Source organism: Squalius cephalus (genome assembly GCF_949319135.1).
Source record: "Squalius cephalus genome assembly, chromosome: 9".
Classification (NCBI taxonomy): Eukaryota; Metazoa; Chordata; class Actinopteri; order Cypriniformes; family Leuciscidae; genus Squalius; species Squalius cephalus.
Window position 1 is genome coordinate 43,861,603 of NC_137130.1, and position 21,838 is coordinate 43,883,440.

The 21,838-nt window shown below is 39.7% G+C and overlaps 1 long non-coding RNA gene across 1 annotated transcript; it reads left to right on the forward strand.

Moving 5' to 3' along the window:
* Positions 1-20,102: 20,102 nt before the first annotated feature.
* Positions 20,103-21,199, forward strand: LOC307164656. The gene is made up of 3 exons (XR_013822315.1): positions 20,103-20,206; positions 20,911-21,028; positions 21,109-21,199. It is a non-coding gene; the product is annotated as an uncharacterized lncRNA (long non-coding RNA).
* Positions 21,200-21,838: the final 639 nt, after the last annotated feature.

Here is a 21,838-nt window from a genome sequence, read left to right on the forward strand (position 1 = left end):
ATTATGTTGGCATTACGGGAAATGCACTAGCATGATTTAAATCATACTTATCTGACCGTTATCAGTTTGTAGCAGTAAATGATGAGATGTCTCATCGATCACAAGTTCAGTATGGCGTACCACAAGGCTCAGTACTAGGACCGCTGCTGTTCACTCTGTACATGCTACCATTAGGAGATATCATTAGGAAACATGGAATTAGCTTTCACTGTTATGCTGATGATACTCAGCTGTATATTTCTTCAAAACCTAACGAAACTTATCAATTCACAAAATTAACGGAATGCATAACGGATATAAAAAATTGGATGACTCGTAATTTCCTACTTCTAAATTCTGAAAAAACTGAGTTTCTAATTATTGGACAAAAAACTTCCTCACGTAATAACCTAGAATACTGTCTAACACTCGATGGCTGCTCTGTTAAGTCTTCGTCGTCGGTTAGGAACCTGGGTGTGCTCTTTGATACCAATCTTTCATTTGAAAGTCACGTGTCTAGTATCTGTAAAACTGCATTTTTCCATCTTAACCTGTTAAGCTGCAACCCCACTTTTGAAAAATCCCCAGAAATGACATACCCAAACTGAAACAGATACAGTTCATGATCCCTTTGCACTAAAAGCACAAGTATGATCTCATTTGAAAGCTGACACCTGGCAGTTTATTGTAAATGTAGAATTAATTATTGTCATAATGAAAAAAATAGTTATAAATAGCTTCAAAATTTTGTAAAGTTATTAGAAATGTATTTTTATGAAACATTTTCATGAAAATAAAATTGAAGTTGACACTGTAGCAATCTAGAAATGCACTGCAGCTAAAGCCACATGTCTGACCATGTTATATGTACAATATGAAGATAAGTCTAAAACTCTGTATTTAGTTAAATGTTTTTCAAGATCATGTCATGACTTTATTTTGATTAGACTCTAAAAATGCTACTGATGTTTAGTCATCTTCTAAGTCATCTATTCAGTCTTTTGTCTCTATTGTTTTGTGGTGCAAACGATCCCCATTCAGTCTCAGTCTCCCCCTGCACACATTCACACCTCTCCAGCCTGGTTATGGCTCTAAATATGCATTTCTTTTGTCTGCATTATAGTTACTAACGACTGGCTATTAACAGGCTATTCATAGGGTTTCAATCCCTAAATTCTTTTATCAAAGTTCTCACTGTATCTAACTGTATAAAATGCCCTTCTGGAATAAAGAAACATTTCAGCAAGCGTTCCTATCTAGAAACAAAATCATAAAATATAACTTCTAGGTTGCAGGTGCACCTAGGCTAGCTAGCATGTTAGCTTAGCACACCATCAATACACGACAATTTATGAGATTAAAACCATGTTTGTGCTTCAAACTTAATTTATAACGCAAGATGAGTGTTTTAATATGAGGCGCCACGTAGGATTTAAATCAAACTTCCTTATCAATACATACATAACACACGTGCATATACACCTATAAATTACTCGCATATACATGTATACTATTGGATGTTCAAAATACATATATGAAATACACGTGCACACTAATATGAAATCCATACCAATACATATTATGTTAGTCATGAATGCATATACACTTGTGAATAACTTGCATATACATATAAACTTGACGCACGCATACACCTATAAACACTCGCATATACATATAAACTTCCATGCATATACACCTATAAACACTCGCATATACATATAAACTTCCATGCATATACACCTATAAACACTCGCACATACATATAAACTTACATGCATACACACCTATAAACACTCGCACATACATATAAACTTCCATGCATATACACCTATAAACACTCGCACATACATATAAACTCGATGCGCGCATACACATCCATAAAACACTCGCGCATACATAACGTGGATGTGTGCTTTGTGTATATATGTATATGCGAGTGATTTCATATGTGTATGTGCGTGAACTTTTCAGTGCAAACGGAAGGCATTTCAGTGTAACCGGAAGGCATTTCAGTGTAAAAGGAAGGCATTTCAGTGTAAAAGGAAGGCATTTCAGTCTAACCGGAAGGCATTTCAGTGTAAAAGTCATTTGTGTCATTTTGATAGTTTGTTTTCCAATTTGAAATGAAATAAGCATAAACGAGAAAACGACCCCTTTATTCGTTTTTCCGTAAAAAAAAAAAAAAAAAAAAAAAAAAAAAAACGAAAAAAATGAGATTTCGGCTTGATTTTTCGTTTTTTAGTTCACAGGTAAAAAACGAATAAATTACTTCAAAATTCATTTTCCACATGTGGGCGGCCTGACACGCCCCCTTCCGCCGATTGGTCAAGCAAGTCTGAGCATGTGACGTCATCAGTTGTCGATCGGGTCTGTTCTACAAAATAATAGTCCTCTACTATGGCTACAGATTCTTAAACTGTACAGGGCAGGTCCTATTGGGCTTTCTTCTGTGCAACTTTACGCGTTTCACAGAAATCTTTACATCAGATATATTAATTATTAGTCACCAGCCTGTTTTATTTAGCTGTGCGGAGTTAAATCTGTGTGGTGAAGCTGCGCTTGACAGCGCCGAGCGGGAGAGGCTCACTGACCAGTGTTCAGTCAGCAGTCAGAACTTTTCTTTTAGACGCTCCGTTTTGAAACGGGATGGTGATTGCAAATACTGTAATGCCAATCGGCTGAGGGTGGTATACCGATGATGGTGGAATACAGTTTTACTGAAACTGTAATCATATCCGCGACCCGCGAGAATGAGACAGATGATTGACAGGACGATAGCGAAGGCAATTAAAGGTGCAAGATAACTTCTGTTAACAAAATAAAAAATAAAAAAGTGTTTAATATAAGTGACTTTGTCTTTGTTTTATTGTTTTTGTTGTTTTTAATCAAATAATTGTGAACCACAAACTGAGCCTTCGTTTTAAAGGGCAATTTCCAAATATATTTATTTGTTATAATATGGGTATTTTATAATACTGCATAAATAAAAACAAACACACGTAATATGTATGCCTATAGGCTAAACACCACAGTTTTTTGGTTTTGTTTGTGTGAACTTTTATCCCCAACCATATTTCTTCATGGGCTCCACTCCAGGGGTCACATCAGCACTGTAATTAACAGTATGCTGACCCAGTTTATATGTAAAATCTTTGGTATATGTTATCTATATGTAGGCTAATATCTAAAAACACTTTACAGTGTGATGGAAATAAACTTTTCTTAAAGCGTGTTGTAGCCTATATCACCACAGATTTATTGGCACCCTTCTATCTGTGTTGTATACTGTAATAGACAATTGTCCTGCAAAACGATGAGGTTTTTTGTAAGAAAAACATTGCGAGCAAATGTCGAATTCTTGTTTGAAATATAAATCAACAACGTAAGAGGCTTTAGGCTTTTTTTTTTTTTTTTTTCGAAAAAAACGAATAAAGGGGCCGTTTTCTCGTTTATGCTTATTTCATTTCAAATTGGAAAACAAACTATCAAAAAGGCAGGTTAATTATGCCTTCCTTTTACACTGAAAAGTTCACACACATCCACATATGAAATCACTCGCATATACATATACACAAAGCATGCATCCACGTTTTATTTTATATGTATGCGCGAGTGTTTTATGGATGTATATGCGCGCATCGAGTTTATATGTATATGCGAGTGTTTATAGGTGTATATGCATGGAAGTTTATATGTATATGCGAGTGTTTATAGGTGTATATGCATGGAAGTTTATATGTATGTGCGAGTGTTTATAGGTGTATATGCATGGAAGTTTATATGTATGTGCGAGTGTTTATAGGTGTATATGCATGGAAGTTTATATGTATGTGCGAGTGTTTATAGGTGTATATGCATGGAAGTTTATATGTATGTGCGAGTGTTTATAGGTGTATATGCATGGAAGTTTATATGTATATGCGAGTGTTTATAGGTGTATATGCATGGAAGTTTATATGTATATGCGAGTGTTTATAGGTGTATGCGTGCGTCAAGTTTATATGTATATGCAAGTTATTCACAAGTGTATATGCATTCATGACTAACATAATATGTATTGGTATGGATTTCATATTAGTGTGCACGTGTATTTCATATATGTATTTTGAACATCCAATAGTATACATGTATATGCGAGTAATTTATAGGTGTATATGCACGTGTGTTATGTATGTATTGATAAGGAAGTTTGATTTAAATCCTACGTGGCGCCTCATATTTTAAATAATCTTCTGTGATCTAATTTGGCTTCAGATAAAAAAAAACAGACAGAAAATATACTATTGTATGGTGTTCTGCACAATGATATTCTATATAGATTAGCATTACATTATAAATATAATCTATTATTATGAAAATACCTGGCATGGCTTGAAAAACACAGGTAACTCAAATATCATTGCAATCATGTTTATTATCTTCAAAACATCTTTTATCTGCATGTTACAGCGCGATCTCTGTAGCTTTGTGTGTATCAGTGACGTCCTGGAATGTCACATGATCATGGCTCTTCTTCATGTTCCATATATGGACAATTATTGTGCATATAGCGCCCTCAGGCTATTGGTATGAATTGAAAACACAGTATCAGAGTATCCAATCGCTCATAATGATTACATCGACGCATTTGGGTATAAATTCAATAAATATTATTCCTGTCTATAGAAATCTGATGTAAACCTATGAGAATATATCAATATTTCTCCAAATCTGCACATTTTTGAGCTAAAGCCCTGAGGGACGTTGTTTTGTGTATCGCTGTCATGACGACAGCACGGGAGTTTTTTATGAATGGGAGCGGCTGACGCGCATAATTCATATTAAAGGTATCGACTCATTTTTTCATTTCATAACTCCTGACACAAATTAAGAAATAACTGTCGCTATAAGTTTTTCAGAATACAATAGTGGTCAAATACTGAAACTTGAGTCATATCTTTTTAATGATGTATAGTTTGTCAAGGTATAACATTAACCATATTAGCCCAGTTCTGTCAAAACTGCATTGGCTCCCTATTAAACATCGCATCAATTTTAAAATATTGCTGATCACGTACAAAGCACTAAATGGTTTAGCTCCGCAGTACTTGAGCGAGCTCTTAACGCATTATAGTCCGTCACGTCTATTGCGATCTCAAAATTCCGGCCAGTTACTAATACCTAGAATATCAAAATCGACTGCTGGCGGTAGATCCTTTTCCTATTTAGCACCAAAACTCTGGAACAGTCTTCCTACCATTGTCCGGGAAGCAGACACACTCTGTCAGTTCAAAGCCAGATTAAAGACACATCTCTTTGACCTAGCATTCACATAATACATTATAGACTTCTATAATTTAATGTTAGGCTGCATAGATTAGGTCAGCTGGAACCGGGAACACTTCCCATAAATCCTGATGTACTCGTTACATCATGAGAAGAATGGCATCTACGCTAATTTTAGTGTCTGTGTTTATCCCGAGGTTTTCCTGCAGCCTGCCGGATCCGGGCCGTATCCAGATCTGACGAAGGACCTTCGCCTGGACCGATGACAACGCAGTGCTGAAGTGCCAACTAGTCTCTCCCTATGGAGGATCCCTTTACCACTCTACAGAGAAGGCGTTGTCGGGAAAATTCGTTTCGCGTTCCTACCCCAAAGCAACAAAATAAAATAAAATTCTTTATCAAAATTTATAAGGAAAGACAAGTACTTTGTTTAGGCTTGGCTTGTAGGGAATTCCAAACCTGCGTATTTTCAAATGCACATAACTATAGAACCCATTCTAAATGCGCATGTGAACGCCATCAGCGTTTCTCACAGGTTCGCGTTTAAAGTCTGTGTAGAGGGAATGGTGTCGTCTTAGCGGCCCCTAATTTAATAACAAATGATCGTTGCGACGGAAGCAAATCAATCAAAACTAACTTTAGATGGAAAATAACTTAACTCTGCTATAAAGCCAAAACAATCTCTGTTACCTTAAATTACGCTTATCTCTGTGAAGCTGCTTTGAAACAATCTACGTTGTTAAAAGCGCTATATAAATGAAGATGACATGACTTGACTTGACTTGACTAGTTTTAGATGAATAAAAGAATATCAAATGAAATGCTTACTGAAACCAATTCATTCAGCTGAATAAATAAAATTGTCTTACCTTATTTTAGAGAGAGTTGAAGAAGTAGCTCCTAACACATCATTGTCCATACGAAAAAATATTCTGTTCTTTTTAAAAGTATATAATGAAATACTTATAAAATCTACCGAACCAAGTATTTCAGTTTTAGATAAACAAAACTGTCTCAAAACATAGGGAGCACGCCTCTAATGTATGTGTCTCACAAAGTAAAACACACGTGTGTGCGTGTGTGTGTGTGTGTGTGTGTGTGCTCTGACATATGAAACAGGACCCCACTCCTTCGCATACCAGAGCCCAGTGAAAGTGAGGAAGGGGTTTCCTAATATCACACTAACAAAAGTTGAAAAACATACAGTTCCTTAAAAGTGTATAAATAAAATGGTTATAAAAATATACTGAAACCAATTATTTTAGATGAATAAATAAAATTCATCTTACATGTTTAGAGTTACAACTCTTGAACTTACATGTTCAAGAAGCTCTTAAGAGACATAAATCACAGAGGTTCTCTCTCACACCAGCGTCTCTGACTCAGAGGAGTGTATTCAGTGATGGGATGAGACATTGTGTTAGGGCTAAAATTACTTCAAAGTATAATCTTAAAAGGTTAAATGATATCTTTTAAAAATAAAATTTAAATAAATTATTAAAAGTCTTACTAAAAACAAATATTCTACAACGATGGTCTGTGGAAAAATTTGACTTGAACTTATTTTTATTTATTTATCATGGGTATGTAAAATAATTTGAAGCGTCACAAGTCATCTCACGCCTGTGAAATGTTCAATAATTTCTTAAGTTGTATCTGTGAGAAAATGACAACCACATAGGCCTATCTTCAGAGAGAGCAACCATGAAAACATTTAGAAACTGGGAATCTTCCAGAAATAAGGGTCTTCCGATCAGCGCAGAGAAAGAAGTTACTTGACAATAATGATAGCTTCAGGATATCGGATGACAGACCGAGCCTCTGTGCATCGTGTCAGAGCGTATGTCATGTTAGTCTGCTAACGCCTTTACAGAGCCAAATTTTTTGTACACACTAAATTTATTTCAAATCATAATCGTAAAAGTTTAAATATTGTTTAAATTAAATCTTTAAAGTTTGAATACATACTCATCTTCTATTTATCTTTTAGAAGACTTGTGTATGATATAAATTATTTTGTTTAACGGTGACCTAAAGTATAATTGTTATTAAACAATGTCTGTTCAAAACTTTAGGTGGTCGTCTTAAATCTCATTTATATGAAAAAGATTCAATCAGCATTTTTTTTGTCCATCTGGGGGTTTCAGTTTTTATGGTGGGGGTTTTCCATAGCTATCCCGTACACCTAAAAACGACCATCACAGAAAACGTCTCGGGTTACGTATGTAACCCTCGTTCCCTGAGTAGGGAACGAGACGCTGCATCGATACTCAATACTTTGGGGAATGCCTTCGGCATGAAGCGTCTGAAGTCAACTATGGAACTATTCCAATCTTGATTGGTGCAACGTCACCCGTGACGTCGCATGTGACGGTGATCCGGAAGCTACAAAAGGGTCACAGGAACCAGGAAATGTTAGCTTCTAATTGGTCAAAGCAAGTCGTTCTCAGGGGCGCGAAAAGTGTGGCCGAGGGATGCAGTGTCTCGTTCCCTACTCAGGGAACGAGGGTTACATACGTAACCCGAGACGTTCCCTTTCGTAAAGGGAACTCCCGCTGCATCGATACTCGATACTTTGGGGAACGAATACCCACGCCGCCACACTGAGAGAAAAAACGCCCTGGTATAAAGCATCTGGTACACTCACGGACGATAGAATGAGTAGAGGGCAGATCCAAACTAGCTTGTCATAAGATTTGGTGCAAGAAGGGGAGGTCTGGAGCCGGAGGCTCGACTGACCTCATGGCTGGGAGCCCCAGACAGTAGAAAATATTAGATGAGAGGTGAAGGCAGAAGCGCACCTTGTACTTCAAATATGAGTGGTTTTAGATAACCAACTGTACTCTTAATAAAGGGAATAGCTCCTAACCCTTGATGCATAACTAGATGGACTGACTCCTCTCAGCCTGAGTCCTAATGTAGGAACCTCAAAGGCTACGACCTTGACCATCCGACACATGCGATGGAGGATGGAATACCTAAAGAATCTTAACATTGCCTACAAGTACCTCAGTACCGGGCAAAAATAACGTTGAGTGGCTCCCACGCTAGCAAGTAAGAGGGGGCAGCACCACCACTCTTCCAGGGAGTAAGACGAGCAGGAAGCAGACTCAATAGATTCTCCTATATATACTTATATATCTCAAATATATATTTGTATACCTCACCCACAGGGCATGATGGGTGCCAGGGATAACCCATCAGCCTGATGCCAATAGGCTGGATGACAGGATTCATCCTCCAATCTACAGGAACATGGAGTTTCAGTGGGAACGTCCTTTCGAGAACACCCTTAGAGGCTTGCGGAGGGCACTGAGGCCGCCACAGAGGCCCTAAGCATGAACAGGAGATCCCGTTAGAGAGCGGGATGGAACACCAGTACTGAAGCCAGTGGGCAGTAATAAACTGGGTTCAATGCCCTCCCTAACTTAATTGTTTAGTTCCTAGTAGAGTGGGGTTCTAGTATGGATGTCCTGACCACCTCGGTGGAAAGGGCAACCTAATTATGGGTGGGACCCCCTCAGGGGCCAGACCCATAGTCTCCATAACTCTGGTCGGGGATGAAATAATATACCATCAGCCTGAGACAGAAGATCTCTCCTAATAGGAATTTTCCATGGAGGACTCTCCAAGAGACTAATAAGGTCCGAAAACCAAATTTGGGCCGGCCAGTACGGAGCTACAAGGAGTAGTCTCACTCCGTACCTCCTGACCCTTTCTAGAACCCCAGGGAGCAGAGCGATCGGGGGAAAAGCATACAGATGTGACCTCAGCCACATCTGTACCATGGCATCCAAGCCCAAAGGAGCTGGATGTGAGAGAGAGTACCAGAGCGGGCAATGAGAGTTCTCATGAGAAGCGAACAGGTCAACCTCCGCCCGGCCAAACTCTCTCCATATAAGCTCAACCACTTCAGGGTGGAGCCACCATTCCCCGGGCCTCGGCCCCTGCCTCGACAGGATGTCTGCTCCCATATTTTCAACCCCAGGAATATAAATAGATCTGACAGAGAAATTTGTCCTGGGACCAAAGAAGAATTTGATGCGCCAGTCTACAAAGAGGGCGAGATCTCAAACCTCCTTGGCGGTTGATATAAGAGACCACCGACATATTGTCTGTCCTAACAAGAACATGATGGCCTCTGAGGTCTACAAGGAAGTGCCTCAGGGCAAAAAATACAGCCAACATCTCCAAGCGATTAATATACAATGTGAGATGATGGTCTTTCCAAGTACCTCGGGTGTAACGGCCCTCCATAACCGCACCCCAGCCCGTGAGGGACGCATCCGTGGTCAGAGTTTTTCTCTCACATGGTGCTCCCAAAACCGGGCCCTGAGACAGGAACCATGGTTTCTTCCATACGACAAGAGAACGAAGGCATCTGCGCGTAACTCTGATCGTACGAAAAGGGTTTCCCAGAGGAGAAAATCCCTTGTTCCTGAGCCACCACTGCAAGGCCCTCATATGGAGCAGACCAAAGGGTACTACCGTGGAAGCTGCAGCCATAAGACCCAAAACTCTTTGAAAGTGTTTGACAGTGATAGCCTGGCCTAACCTAATACTCTTCATTGTGTTTAAGATAGTATTTATACAAGCAGGAGACAATTGTGCCCGCATTGTGACTAAGTCCCACTCTACTCCCAGGGACGTAGTCCTCTGAAGAGGAGTTAAGGAACTTTTCTTGACATTGAGTCTCAACCCCACGCACCTCAGATGGCGCAAAACAACATCTCGATGTTGAATTGCTAGTTCTTTTTGACTGAGCCAAAATGAGCCAGTCATCTATAAGATACGGACCCCCTGAAGTCTCAATGGAGCAAGGGCCGTGTCCATACATTTAGTGAAGGTGCGAGGGGATAAGGCTAGGCCGACTGGAAGAGTCCAGAACTGATGCGCTTTTCCCCCCAAAAGCGGATCTCGGAAACTTCCTGTGATGGGGTTAGAAGGGAAAGAGGAGTTAAGGAGCTTGTGGATCTATCAAGACAGACCAGTCCTCGGAGCTGGTCTGACTGACAGTCGGTAACTTGAATCTGAACCCCCTCGGAGGTTGATCCAGTACCCTGAGATCCAAAATAAGGCCTAACTCGCCCCCCTCATAGGAACTATGAAGTGCCAGCTGTAGAACCCGGGCTCCCGTAACCAAGGAAGAGCCCACTTTGAGGTTTCCTGTGTTAAGAGGGACTAGACTTCCTGTTCCAAAAACCGACCCTGCTCGGGGCTGGCCGACATGTGAACCACCCTTAGTAGATAATATTTGTATATTAGCTCCACCATAAGCAGGACCCCCTAGGCTATATTTTGAAGACCCCTCGGGGTGTCTAAATATGCCATTATGGGGACCAGTCCCTCGAGACTGGCCTCGGCTATAAATTTCCAAATGGCTTTGGTGACCTGAAGCAGCTAACTGGCAGGAACTAACCGAAATATGCTCTCTACAGACCTCCTGAGAGGCGGCGAACTCGACAGTGCCGCAACGTCTTCGGGCAGATACTGCGATTTGTGTTCGCTGGAAGCCGATGTGTCCCGAAGCGCCATCGGCGGCGGGAAGCAAACATCGATTTCCTAAGGGCTGCATAAGGGGGCGAGACTCCTGTACTCGCTCTCCTGGGGGAACGCCCATAAGGGTCTGCGTGTTACGACAAGACCTCTTAGTTGAAGCCTTCTTAGCCCGAGAGACAGTCCTCAGACCTGTCTTCGGTATGGAGAGCTTCGTGCGAGAATGTTTCTTCTGGCCCCAAGCCTTATACGGGGGGGCACGAGAGGAAACCTTCTCAAAATATGAGGAGCTGGCGGCTGTCCCATGAGGCTGCCCCCTGGCAGCAACCCCATGAGACCTGGACTGACAACTGGGGATAGCTGATTGTCGCTCTGCCTCCTGAAGCCTCTCGACAACGGTTCTTGCCACGTCGCCAAAGAGGCCAGAAGGTGAAAGGGGAGCATCGAGAAGGAAAGCCCTGTCTTTCTTCCCGATCCACAAGCGAATAAGCCATAAATGTCTCTCTGAGACGACTAGTGCTGCCATAGAACGGCCAATAGCACGGGCCGTCTCTTTAATAATACGGAGAGATAAGTCAGATACTCTACGATATTCAGTAATATAGAGTGAGACCTCCCAGTTATCATCCACCTGCTTGAGGAGGTCAGCCAGGTATGCCTGTAATAACCCCATCGTGTGTGGGCATGCACCAGCTCGACCACCGCCATATATGCTTTCCCTAACAAATTCGATGTACGAGATTTGGAGGGAAGTGTCTGAGCTATCAGGGGTGACGCAATGTCGGGGAGAAAATATTTCGCAAAATATTCCTCAACCCGAGCCATCACCTAATAACCATTTTCATTAGATTCCCTAATGGATGAGTAAATATATACATGGGGGAAAATAATTGAGATGAAAATGGATTTTTCCACGATCTTGATACCTCAGTATGGAGATCAGTGAAAAAGGGAAGGCTCTGACATGAAGATTGTGACTGGGTCTGCAGGAAGCGCTCATTCATTTTATTTTTCTTAGTCGCTTCCTGCTTATTATATGGCCATTTAACATTTAATTTAACCACTGCCCTGATTACAACCTCCAGCAACTCCTCACTAACGGGAATATGGGGTGGCGAATCCCCCTATCTACGTGATTCAGTGTTAATAGATAATATCTAACTCCTCGGAGCCAGATAAATCAAACGCTGTGTCTTTAACACGGTCGGAAGAAGCCGCAGCGCGGGCTTCCGAACCGTGGGCGAGACCAGTGGAGCTGGTTAATAAACACTGAGAAAGGGTCGCAACCGTCTCAGTATCATATGCCAGCCCCACGTGCGAATCACATGCATACAAGCGGCGCGCTGCCTCAACAGACGCGGGACCTGATGCACTGGAAACGCGAGCCTGACCTAATTGATCGAACAAGCTCAAACGGGAGCGGAGCTTTTTCATTGAAAACAGTTTGCACAGACAGCGCCCTCGAGCACCGCCCGTGCATGCTCCACTCCCAGACAAACTACACAAAGCGTGTGTGTGTCATCCTCGCTTAAATAACGTGGGCAAGGGGACGCACACTGCCTGAATAGCTTCTCTTTTTTTTTCCATAAATAATACTCTTTTCACGGGACAAACAACACCAAATAGAACAGACAAGATGACATAGAGCGCTTGCTGAAGACCAGAAGCTAACATTTCCTGGTTCCTGTGACCCTTTTGTAGCTTCCGGATCACCGTCACATGCGACGTCACGGGTGACGTTGCACCAATCAAGATGGGAAAAGTTCCATAGTTGACTTCAGACGCTTCATGCCGAAGGCATTCCCCAAAGTATCGAGTATCGATGCAGCGGGAGTTCCCTTTACGAAAGGGAACTACATTAAAAAAAAAAAAAAAAATGAAATAAATAAATAATTTAATAAAATGTAAACAAAGTTTTAGCTAAATAAAAACACCTTACATTTCCAGAGAGGCGAAGTAGTTCTTTATGCAATGATAAAAACGATCCAAAAAGCAAATAGTTTAAGTTGTAATTAACAGAACAAAACAAAACAAAAATCCTCCAGTGATAAACTACAGTGTGAACTGAAGCTTCAGGATATAGGGCGACAGACCAGAGTCTCGGCGGACAATGTCGCAGTAAATCTAGTCTGCTAACGCCTTTCCAGAGTACATCCAGAGTTTACACTAATTTCATTTAAAATCATAACCTTAAAAGTTTAAATCAAATCTTTAAAAGTTTTATTAAAATCATATCTTCTTAGAAGATTTATGTATTATTGTTACTAAGCAGCGTCTGTCCAAAAACTTTAGATTGTTACATACAACATACAACATGAAACATGTTGTCAAAGTTTGTCACAATGTTTTTTAAGAAATCCTAGGACTCGACATTGCTCTTATTTAGACAAAGTTGTATCATTTGGAAAATCAAAGTAAAAATCACACATCGTCTTAATTCAAAGTTTAAGTATAAGATCGTATAAGATCATTTTTACTCGTATCTCCCAAACTAGGGTGAAAACCCTTTACTGAGAATTAAAGAATTAAATTTTTTTTGAAAAATTAAACACCGGCCGTCTACTCAAAATATATGTAGAAGTTTCAAATGTTAGCATTTGTTGATGGTGGCCGTATGAACAGACTTTGGGGGGGAGCTATAGCAGGAAGCATGCCCTTTGACCTCCTTGATTTGGAGGCTTTTTTTGTTAAAAAGATTTGTCCCATCTACTCGTTTTTTTTCAAATGCGCGTTGCAACTGCGGTAGCCGTTATGCGTCAAGAATCTATGACAACGTGTCTTCCGATAGCGCTTCATCGAGTTTAATTGTACATGTTCTACTGCTATGATGTACTTGTTACATGTTCTACCGTACATGTTCTACCGTTCTATATAATGATTTACACAACCAAGCAATAGACCGTACCTTTGACTTACCCGTCGAGAAGAAAGCAGAGTCTTTCTCCTTCATTAGCTCTTTCCACCTGGGAAAAGCTATCCCGATATTTATTTACATACCGATAAATTAAATTTGAATTTAATTAAAACTTCTCCTGTGGCTCGGCATAACTATGATCCTGCATTATATTGTACCCTGCAGTGCAGCCTTTCAAATGTGCCGGGGGCAGTATCAATCCACCCATATGGTCTAGCGGTTAGGATTCCTGGTTTTCATCCAGGCTGTCCAGGCTGCTACTCAATAGTCGAATAATCATTTTTAGTAATTCATAGTCTTAGAGGCCTACACGAACTGCAGAAACAAGCAGTTTCTTGAAGATTCAGTTCTGAATCATTTTCACAAATACAATTATATTGAATTCAGAAAATTTCACTATGGAATACTTTATCATAATTTTAATTTAGTACGTCATCATTTCATCTCATAATTATGATGCATAGTCATAATTTCAACTTTTTAAGTCATCATTTCGACTTGTCATAATTTACCATTTGTGTCAATGACGCCTTTTTAATGTAATACTTAAAAAGTCATAATTTGGTGGTTGACTATAGTAGTGTTGATGATAAAAATGTGCTAGTGCTTTTTGTCCCTCTCTGCTATTTTTCAAGATGGCGGAACGACACGGAAGCCTCCTTGGACTTACCCGTCCCATGTAGATAAAGATAAGAAATGATCTGATTTTAAGAAAGATCATTTTACACCCATGAGGACTTATTTTATGAATACAGACAATGATTTTAGCTAATAAAAAACTCCTGTACCTTTAGTTTCAGATGTTTAAATGACAACATACCATTTTTCAATCTACACATGAGAGACCTTCAGAAGTTTCAGAAGGCCTTCAACGGCTTAGGTCCGTTGGCGAAAACACTGCATGTGTAAGGTTGTTTTCCAGATTTTCACCCAAAATCAAATACTGTATGACGCTTTTCAAAGTTAGAATAAAAAGACCCGTTGTGTTCTGACACAAGGCCATTAACCGGTTCTTTTTTTGTTTTATAAATGTATTTTTTGCTTATTTCTACAAATATTCATGATAAATGAAAATCAGGAAATAAGAAAAACAGTGTTTTAAAATACAACTAAACCATGATAACGGATGATTTTTTGACAGTCCTACATAAATGTTTCAGGCATAGTGCAACCAGATTTCTCTAACATCTCACTCACAACGCAAAACGTTGTAAATAAACATTTTCAGACTGTAATTTTATTTTATTGATTATGTTGATTTAAAGTTTTTTGTTTGTTATTAACTAATACCTACTAACACTTCAACATCCGGCACAAATGAAAGAGATCTCAGATCACAATCTACAGTTAGATATTCTCCTATGTATGTAAGTAGTTGTGCTTAAAGGGTACATAACATGCACAGTTTCACCTAATCTCATGTTAATCTTGAGTACCTATAGAGTAGTAGTGCATCCTTAATATCTCAAAAAAGTGTTTAGTTTTATTATATTTAGAAAAGAAAAATACAGCTTTCCGATTCTCTCCGGAAAAAGCCGAGGTCCTGGAGGCGGAGCTATAGAGTCAAGCGATAGTGCTTGATTTCCAGCAAAAGACAGAAATCTGATCCAGTTGTACTTACATGAATGGGGTCTTTTATCACTGGGACCGCTCCACGTTTTAATAGCAAACGATTTGCAAATCCAGCGTCGACCTGAGCCTTGTTAATAAAACATTCGTCACTGAAACGACCAGAACACACAACCGCACTTCCTACACTCCGTTGCTGCCCCGGAAAAACAAACTGCATCCACTGTTCCTGTAACACTGGGTTCTTTGGAAAGCTGGACACGGTAAGCTTTCCCTCACATCCAAATACACACTTTTTTGGAGACATTCTTGAACATATCCTATGCAGCGCTGCCGATGATTTCCTGTTGAAGCGCGTTGATGTGCGCGGTCTCACTCTCCTCTAGTCGACGTGCTCGCGGGCGCGCTTTTCCGAGAGAAATGCTCATATAAGGAGTTGCACTCTGATCTACGTCATTAGATCCACGATCTAAAAAAAACCAGCCGAAACTTGTACCAACCCGGAAGTAAGATTTTCAGCATAGAAATTCTCCGTTATTCGTCCAAAATATTTTTTAAAAACTTTGCCCATGTTTAGCATGAGAATCTATCTCTTTAACACTGTAAACAACTCTGAATAGATGAAACACCATTGTACCCCCCCTTTAAATCTTTGGGGTGTATTTTTACACGGCAGCATATTTTGTCACACCATAGTGATGCAAAGTTCCACACCCTATAACTTTAAAACATCATCTTTGGAATCACACGTGTAAGATTCAAAAAGACCAAATCACTAAGAATTTGTGATACACAAATAAATACACAAAAGTTTATTACTCCGCTAGATTTAGTCATCTTGTTCAGATAGCAGGCGACACTGTTTCACGTTGTACGTTGGACCGTATGTGTTTTAGGTGAAGACGTTTCTTTGAGAGCCGTTTATAGAAATAAATGACGCTTAAGAATTTAAGCGATAGTTTGACTAAATTGATATCAATCACACAAATACGAATCACACAAAGTATTAACACGAAAAGTAAGTTCTAGAGGTCAACTGGGTTAAAAGTAAATGCATCATCATGAGCCATTTAAAACAAATACAGAAAAGCCACTATAGTGATCCGTTTTGAATGTCTGTCATTGACATCTTGTTTCTTTTTGTACAGTTTGCAAAAAGTACATAGAGCGTGGTCAAACATGTTAGGAATGTATCCTATACATTATAGGTCCTTCTACACGATAGTGTTTGACTAAATCTTTCTGCGATGCCTACGAAACATCGACGTGAAAGATGAGTATGGCTGTGTTTCTGTTACCTATTACACTTTAAACTCGTCTAACTATTACACTTATTTTGATATTTTGTGTGTGTGTCGCTAAACAACGGTTAAGCTAATGAATTACGGTTGACAAGTGGTATTTTCATGTGAATTGATTCATTTTTTTATTCCGTCCACACTTTGACACCAGAGTTTTAGGCCCGATCCAGAAAACAGACTTTGTGTCTTAATAATTGCTCTTCTTTTTATGATCTTCTTTTTATTCGGCAGAATGCCGAAATATTTAATCTATCGTCAATTTCAATCGTTAGATAAATCATCTAACTATCTAACAATCATCGGTTATATGTGAAACAAGCACAGTCGCATTAGAGTTGGATTCTTGTTTATATTGAACATTGTTATTGAACCGTTTTTCAATATTATTGAAAATAATTGTTAAATAAAAGCGCTATTGTTCTCGGCCTCATCAAAGTTCACACAGTTTTCACCGGAGCGTACCGACTCTGAAACAAGACTTTGTTTAAAAGATTTTGTTTGCATTTCTTCTGAAACACCCTGTTTTGAAATTGTTTAACATCACCAGCGTAACACTTATCGTATTGTCGGGTGTGATTCTAATGTTTTGTATGGCGTTTTCTTTACACTTTCCCTCGGATATCATATTTGTTATATATCTCTTTGTTCATACACGACGGTATTCGCATGAATTGGCTTGATTTGTATCTTGATTTGATACACGAGACATTTACATTATACCGTCCTAGTTTTTAAATAGCGCTAAAATGTATATTTTAACCCTTTATATGCCGCACAAGGTTCTCTGTTCTCTGGTTCTATGTTTTTAAAAACAAAGACAAGGACGCCTCTTTCTATAAGCGACCCTCAAAATCTGTGCATACAACAAAATTACTTTTGTCTCATTGTTTGAAGAAAAACTTAAATCAGCTGGTGCTTGATCACTATTGAATCTATTAAACACCCCTGAATTCGGTAATGATGTGTTTAATGCAATATTGATATCACGTTTTTACTCAATACATTGGAATGCGCTAAAGAACTTTAACATCTTAATAGTTAAATGAACTTAAAGCCTACGCAAAATTATTCTTAAAGCACATTAACTTAAAGCATGCACATCCTAACTACTTTCTAAATGTTTGTAAATCCAAAAACTGTTGTCACTGGATTGAAAGTGAAAATAATGAACTTCTCCTTTGTTTTTATTCATCAAGTTAAATGTAAATTTGCAAATCCAAATGATAGGAAAACTTTATGATAGGAAAGTACGGACGGCGCCTTTGACCGATCCTCTACATATGGGACACTTGCTCAGAGAAGGCGCACATTCTTTGCACACAACTAGGTGACCACAGGGGATGAAGACAATGTTCACTTCCTTATCCATGCAAACTTTGCATGTGCGCTCCTCTTGAAGTCTTCTTAACTGTTCCTCCATAGGCAAGTCTGAAAGATCTTGACTCGGTGATGCAGCTTCATCTGTCTAAGCCGTCAGGCCATGCTCAAATCCCATCTCTAAAGCAGACTTCACCACCGAATCTTCTGAACGGTCTTCTCCAGGACCCACAGGATTGTTCTCTTGTTCTCTCACACATTCTTTCGAGTCGCTGTCTCCATGAGTCAATAGCCGCTCAAATAGTCTTGGAAATCTTGCTTGAATCTGATGAACAAACTCTTGGCCCTTTTCTTGCAGCAGGTATTCACATCTTGGAAACCACTTGGCATGTTCTACCCATGGATCATTACCAGACTCCCAACATCTGAGTCCACCATCGCAAGAAAAGCACTTCACGTCATCATTACGACCAACATAGTAAAAACCAGCCTTAGCCAATTGGTCTGGTCGAACAGTTATTCTTGAGGGCCAGTAGACAAATGTGAGCGACCTTTCTTCACACCGTTGCATTGCCGATACATTGAAAAGGCTAGACAAAGGTACATTATCTGCACGGTCACCTCGAACGAAGGGGCAGTTGGGGTAATGCCTCTGGTGCTCTGATACTGCACAATCTCCCGGTTCCCAGTTGCTAAGCTGACCTCCACAACTGAAACAAGCCACTCTGTCGCCCTGGCCAAGGTAGTAGAAACCAGCTTTGGCAAGCTCGGCCGGACTTACTGGTGCAAGAGTCCAATTCTGAAAGGTGTCAAGGCGTTCCTGTTCCCGACGCATGCCAGGATTCTGACAAGCCGGAGGGCGCTGGTGAGACATATCCTGGTGAGACATATCCATGTAACCCACCCGCTCCTCCATTTGGCCTGAAACGGATGCCGTGGTGTTACGGGTGTCGCAGGGGTGGAAAGCTCTCAGTTGCGAAGCGGGGAAAAGGCACTTTTGATGAAGGCTCTGGATGAAGACTCAAGCCCTTCTCTCTGCCGGACATCCCATGACTAGTCGTCGAACAGATAGAAGGTCTACGTAGGGGGTATGTGCTTCCTCCCTCTATGATGAATTTTGATGAATTTGAATTTCAACACCACAAAATGTCCTTTCTTCTGTTCTGGGCAAATTAGTTGTATCATTTGATATGATACAACTGTATTGCCGCCTCAGGAATACGTTAATTAAAAAAACAAATATTGAAATATTCTAAATCATGTATACTATTTTATGAGCTCAGACATGACCGCTATAGTCTTTTTGTAATTTTTTATTTCAACATTATACTTTCATACATTGAAGAAGAAATTTGAGTGAAAGACATTTACAGATGGTTTAACCAGAATAGAAAATCTCTGCAGGCTATCATGTTTTGCTCCAGGGTATAGTTGACCAGACTTTCAACTAATTCACCAACGTCAGTTTTTGCATTTTTTGACACCAGTGACACACAGAGATCCGTTACAAATGTCCATATAGCGAGAATTTCTGTGATTTCGAATTCACGCAACACATCCAGAACTTTTCTGAGGATTACGCCGATCGGCTCTTTGCCGTTAAAAAACATGGGCGTTACATCAGGCCATGGCTTTGTCAAGCCTCTTACGACTTCCATTTCATTTTTGAGATTTGTCACGCGTTTGGTATCCTGCGCACAATCTTTTTTCATATCACACGCAGCGTCGATGATCCTGTGCATCAAGCCAACCATTTGGCCTCTAAAATGATCTTTAAACATAGAGTCCAGCGCAGCTCTTAAACGACACTCTTTGCCCGTGGCACACTCACACGCCGGAGGATAATTGTACCCCGTATCGCCAGAACTCAACGGGGAGTCGTTCTCCATCGGGTTTTGCGTCGCCATTTTTTCAGCTTTTCGAAGAGTCTCCTGAATCTCCTGGAATGTTCCTGGAATCTCCCTTGCGGTACAATCATGCCTTGTGCGTTAATGCGCGGAAGTTTGTGTTTTGCGTCAGGTTCAGGCAAACAGGACTTTCAACTTTTTGTTGCAGTAGCGCAGCAGTCCGAGGCTAGTAGAGCTAGAGTAGAGCGTGCAATGTCCTGAAATATTTATCAGGACAACACCTCACCCCGCCCCGCTGGAGGGGGTGAATAGGGGCTTGTCATCAGGAAAGCCATAAATAACTATGTAAATTAAACCCACATTATGGAAGTTTGAATCGTTTGAGTCATACACACAACTGCAGGGATGGAGCGCGTGAACACGAGCAGTGTGAGAGGATTCCTGAGATCTTGCGACGATCTGCCTGAGAAGATTCGCTGTTTAATACAGAAGAAACTCATCAAGAAGTACTTGAGCAGGTATAAAAACCTATTTTATGCATGGATTAAAGAATAGAATAAAAAATAGGCATTTCTATAATAAAAGTATTTCTCTCACTAGCCTATGGACACACAATCGCATGCATGCCAAACTATCATTATCAACATATTTTTGATAAAAGAGTTCCAAATGACACTTATTTTGAGCCCCACACTTTTAAGCGCTCCAAAGTTCACTTTGTCCACAAAAAGGAACAGCCTTAATTTACTGAAGGCTATGGATGTTAGGTAAATACGTTTATTAAATTGTACACATTCATTCATGTACACATGTTATGTGTTTCTTCTCCTCTCACATTAAATCACATGTATTATATAGGCCTATTTTAAGTTTAAAATGGTGAAATTAGAAAAAAAGTTGATTAGTTTGCCTGATTATTTTTGTCGTTGTATTCTGTCAAATATGAAATGTTTAGTTTGGCTACTTACACCTTATCTCGCACATTATGACCGTTATCAGCTATTATCAGATACTATTGTCCTAACATAGACTACTGTTTTAACTCTGGTTTAACCTGCTGTGCGTCTGTTCACCGTCCATCATGTGCTCTAACACCTGCAGCATCAGCCGGTTCATTGACTTTGAACGGGTGTATGAATGTGTTTATTTTATGTTAACTTTATTTTTGCTGTACATAAATTTTATTCTTCTAACTGCTTGTCTTTGGTTAACACAGCTGGAGAAGAACAACAGGGAGGTTGGAAGACACAGTAGAGGAACTACAGAATAAATATGGAGAGAAAACAGCATTAAAAAGGATCAAGTCCATAGTGAAAAAATCAGAAAAAAGAATATCAAACGTAGGAAAAGATTTATAATTTACTTTGTTAGTAGTCAATATGTTTCTCAATCTTCTTAAAAAATGTAAATTTTTTAACAGATGGTGACGTTCAGACGCTGAGCATTCAAACACATTCTGGAAACATGACAATTCAACAGCCAAACAACCTTCCAGAACGACGGCATAATAATTCTACATCATTCGGACATCCATTAATTCAGAACCCTAATCAGCTTAACTTCACAATTGACCAGACGAATGGTGGGACAATAGTTACTACAATCATGGTAGAAAACACAATATATGGTGCTGTTAACATCAGTGCGGTGAGTGTCTGATCATTTAAGAAACATTTGCTTAGTTAAGAAATGTTTTTTTGTTTTGTTTTAAAATTGGTCCATAGAGTGTGGAACTTTGCATCACTATGGTGTGTAAAAATACACTCAAAGATACTAAGGAGGAGAATATCTAACTGTAGATTGTGATCTGAGATCTCTTTCATTTTGTGCCGGATGTTGAAGTGTTAGTAGGTATTAGTTAATAACAAACAAAAAACTTTAAATCAACATAATCAATAAAATAAAATTACAGTCTGAAAATGTTTATTTACAACGTTTTGCGTTGTGAGTGAGATGTTAGAGAAATCTGGTTGCACTATGCCTGAAACATTTATGTAGGACTGTCAAAAAATCATCCGTTATCATGGTTTAGTTGTATTTTAAAACACTGTTCCCTTTCGTAAAGGGAACTCCCGCTGCATCGATACTCGATACTTCGGGGAATGCCCTCGGCATGACGCGTCTGAAGTCTGTAATGGAACTATTCCAAT